Below are 5,021 nucleotides of genomic sequence, written 5' to 3' on the forward strand. Positions count from 1 at the left end.
AGGTCAAAAGGAAATTTATTAGCAAAAAAGTCCCTATTGAGTGGTTTTGGTCTCTAGCTCGTTACGTTTAACAGTTTGGCTGTTAACTTTTTAGAAATGATAGTTTTACCCTTACGGACCATTTCTGTAGTTTTATATTTTTACCAAACTACAAGGACCATTTCTATAATTTTTCTTTTTTATTTTAATGAATTATTGCACATTAATTCTTTTAATTAATTCTTTTTTAATTTCTTTCTTATTGTATTATTTTTATTAGATTATTATATATTAATAAATATTATTTTTAATATATATATATATATATATATATATATATATTAATACTTATTATTTTATTATTTTATTAATTTTTTAATTAATTAGTTTTTAATTTTCTTTTGTAATGAATTCTATCTATTGGATTATTACTTTTAATTTATTATTTTTATATATAATAAATATTTTATTGGAATAATAATTTATAATGTATAATATTAATTCTTTTTTATTTTAATGGTTCCATCACAAAGTCTTCATAATACGCAAAAGTGCCGCCTCTGATCGTCGAAAATCGACGGGACAACCGCCAATCACCTTCATTGATGGTTCAACAAAAACCCCACCAACATGTTACACTCAATGCCGTTAGCAGCCACCTATGACAACCTCTTCACAATCGGTCGGAATCCTTTATATCTGTCACTAAGCCGACCATATTCCGCTACAACCACCACCATGAGGTTCGATCCAAACACTCCTGGTCAGTTCCTCCATTCGTTTCTTTCTACCACTTTGCGTCATCGTATCATCTCACTAGAAAATCGCTGATCATTGCCTACAATCGGGATTTCTCGACGAAAATTAGACTGATCGACTACCCATACAATGCGCAAAAAATCCCAAAAAACATACAATCTTATAACATCCTGTTTCAAATTGTTCCTATTTTGGGTTGATGATCAAAGGAATGGGTATTAGAAGGTTTCGGACCCTCGAAGAGTTAGGTTCTGGACTCAGTTGGGGTGGTTAAGGTATTTCGAATGGTTTGGGTATTCGGTTTGTGTTTTGGAATCAAAGGGGCATTTTGGTAATTTTTCAACTTGGGTTTTTATGGAAAGCGGATGTTCGTTAAGGATATCTTACGGTGAGTATGAATTGATATTAGTGTTGAGCGTCTCGGTACCTTTTCATGGGTACAAGGATGGTCGGATGCGGTGAAGAGTGGGTATTTGAAGCTTCGGGTATTCATTTGTGGATTTGAAGACCAGTATTATTTTGAAGGGAAGTTGGTCCTGATCGCGCAAGTTCGTTGGATATTAAAGTCAGGCATCCAATCCTAACTTTAAGGGGGAGAATTTTAGGGTGCAAAGTCACGCTTGGATGTTATTTGTGCTTACCCTATTGTATTATGTAACGATTTGTCTCTCCTATAAATAGGAAGTGAGTGACACTCATTTATGTAATGATCATTTTGAAGTGTTAGTTTTAGAGAGAGAAATAGCAAACCCATTTGTACTATTTCTATCAAAAACTAATGAGAGCTTAAAAAAGATTTATTTACTCCATGTGTTCATGATTTGTATGATGATTCACTAGATCTTTCATATTCTAGCTGCATTTGTCATCATAATCAACACCACTACATGCAGAATTGTATTGAGAAAGATATGGCCTACGGAAGAATTAGGATTTGGGAAGAACCTTAGTACGTGGGGCGTACCAAGGAGGTATGGAGGGCGTACTGATGCGAAGCCGGTTACACAAGGCACAATGTAGAGTACACGCAACGTAGATGCGAGATTTGGGTCGGGGTGTAAGACCCTATACGCGGGGCGTACGAGGAGGTGCATTGGGCATACGTGGGTCAAGTTGAAAACCCTAATTTTATGGTTGGAATCTATATAAGCTTAATGGTTAGCCTTCTTCTTCATTTCTAAGTCAGCCTCTACCCTTTAAAACCTTAAAAATCATCCTTAAGCCTTCATGGTGGCATTTTGAGCTTATGGAGTCCATTTTTGGTGTGTTGGGTCCATTCCTATGAAGATGGAGCTTGGTGCAAGGATGGGAATCAAGGAAGAGATTATGGATCTTGCTTATTTGTCTCGTTTCCAGCTTGTTGGAGGTATAAAGCTTTAAATGAAACATTCCAAAAATACGATCCAAAAATTTCGTTTTAAATCATTATAAAATCATAGTAATCCAATCATCACGTAAAAACATAAGTGGTAATATCTCAAAACATCATGTCAAAACAATGTATCCAAATCATATATCAAAACATCAGAGTAAATCCTCCCAAGCTAAAACATTGTGGTGTGTGCAATGCAGTCATCCCGAGCCCTTCCCTTTGCTACTGGAAGTACCTGAAACCAAAACTGTAATGTAACGAACCAAAAATTTCAACCAATTTAAAACATTTTATTTCATTCAAAAACCATTACTTTCATACATCTTGTTTTCCAAATAGTTTAAACATCAAAGTATTTCCCCATAACCATATGACGTAAAGCATAAAACATGAGGAGCGGTACGATCACACCTTCGCCTTGCCACGATCTCCTGAAGCACCTGAAACAACAAACCACAACTGTAAGCCCGAAAGCTTAGTGAGTTCCCCCAAAGTACCCATACACACATAATCATATGCATACATCAAAGAACAACATACTACGGGTTCAATCAACCTTCCATTTGGAATACCCCCGACCCTCAACCATTGGGTTGGAATGCCTACATAACACGGGCCCAGTCATCCTACCGGGATGGAATACTCTCGAACCACAACCATCGGGTTGGAATGCCGAAACACCTATACGTACAACAATAACTACTATGGGTCCAATCATCCCTTAGGATGGAATACCCCAGGCCCCTTAACCATCGGGTTGGAATGCCAACATACTATGAGTCCAATCATCCTACCGGGATGGAATACTCCTGGCCCACAACCATCGGGTTGGAATGCCCCACTTCCTATACATACAGTAACTACTACTACTATTATGGGTCCAATCATCCCTTGTGATGGAATACCCCAGGCCCCTCAACCATCGGGTTGGAATGCCAAACTACTATGAGTCCAATCATCCTACCTGGATGGAATACTCCTGGCCCACAACCATCGGGTTGGAATGCCAATCTACACTAACAGACATATACACATAACAGGCAACCACATAACACTTTACAGAACCAACACACTAGGTCCCTATCATCCTACCGAGATGGAATACCCTCTGCTACTGCTCAACATACATAACCCGCAGATAACCTCCTACCAACGTACATAGTGCAATACCAACTACCGGTCTATAAATAATCACTACCCAACTACCAGGGCGCTGATCCAACAGAACTAGCCATCATACAACTATCCATTTCTCTAGGATACTAAGCTAACAAAGCATATCCTCATATCACTATCTCATCTACCAAGGTACTAGCAAGCATATCATCACATAACATAACAAGCTCTAACAACAATTCAAAGGGCCGGCCTTGGTGCCTTAGACCCTTGAGTATAGTGAGGAAAACTCACCTTGCAACTGCCGAAATCCTGCAAATCTCGAACCGCTGACTCACCGGAAATCCCAACTATCATATGAAAACCAACACATTAGAAACCATCATGACTTTCTAGGCCAAGGGCCCACAACACTCATTACGTCCATCATCCTCTTATTGGGCCAAGACCCAAAACCAAATCCTCATGCGAAGCCCAATATTAGCCCAATTTACTAAATTGGGCCCACCTCACCAAATGGGCCTAGATCCAAGGTCCAGAATAATTATTGGGTCCAAAATACTCCATCCATAATGTTCAGTCACGGCCCAAGCCCCGCTAGCCCAATAACAGCCCAATCACTTAAGGCCCAAAATCAAAAACCCAACAGAGGGAGTATGCTGGGCGTACCCCTCTTGGTACGCTGGGCGTACTTCGATTCTCGCGGACTGGAAACGGGACACTGACCCACTACGCTGGGCGTACATCAGCTTACTCGAGGCGTAATCTCGCTGAACTAAAATTCCACATAAGTTCTTAATGGCTTAAGCTCTTAAGCCCAAACTTCAGATCCATCGACCAAACATGCCTATGATTCATAAAGTCTCAAACTTTATTACTTGGGACGTCCATAAAGCTCTTAACTCAAGGTATTAATCCATTAAGACCCACCTACATCACACATGAGACAATCAAAGCCATTGGGACCTTATTTTTCTCACTCAAGACCCCTCCTAAGGTCTGAAAGGACAACTAATCTCAACCAACTCACATCATGCATCACTTTGGGGTTTTTGGGACAAGAAATGGTGTCAAAACTTCATAACATATAGATCTACACAAAATAGATGTCAAGCAAGAGACTTTATACCTCAAAAGGCTCCAGAAGATGATGCCTTCCCAGATCTACGAGCTCCAGCCACCCAACTCCTTCCTTGACAACTTCTTCTTTCTTCTCCAAGGCTCTCCTTTTCCAAACCAAGCTCCCCAAGGTCAAATATCCACAACCATGGAAGAAAACGACTACTTAGGGTTTCTGAGAGTAAGAGGGCAGATATGGAGGCTAGGGTTGGAACCATAATGTTCCTTATATAGTGGTTGGCCCTAAAATTAGGGTTTCTGGGCACTAGACGTATGTTGGGCGTACATCCTGTACGTTGGGCGTACGCCCCCAACACCCGCATTCACTTACCCAATCTACGCTGGGCGTAACCTAGCTTACACTGGGCGTACCCATCCAATCACACGCATGCACTCCATGCATGCCTAGGACCCGTTTTCCAAATATTTCCTTTAGGGACCATTATTGACACTATCTTCAAAGTGTCATAACTCCCTTTTATTCTAAGTCTGTTTCCAACGGACTTTATATCCACGGAAATGTGGCGAGAAGCTCTACACTTCTAGCAACACACCCCGTCCCGAAACCTTCTCGAATAAAACCTGTTTTCCATAAAAGACCGAAACGCCCTTACTCATGATCTCGAGGGTCCATAAATAATTACTCTTAAAATGGGGCGTTACATGTAAATTGTAA

Source organism: Lactuca serriola, chromosome 8 (genome assembly GCF_051521515.1).
Source record: "Lactuca serriola cultivar US96UC23 chromosome 8, Lser_US96UC23_V15, whole genome shotgun sequence".
In the NCBI taxonomy this organism is placed as follows: domain Eukaryota; kingdom Viridiplantae; phylum Streptophyta; class Magnoliopsida; order Asterales; family Asteraceae; genus Lactuca; species Lactuca serriola.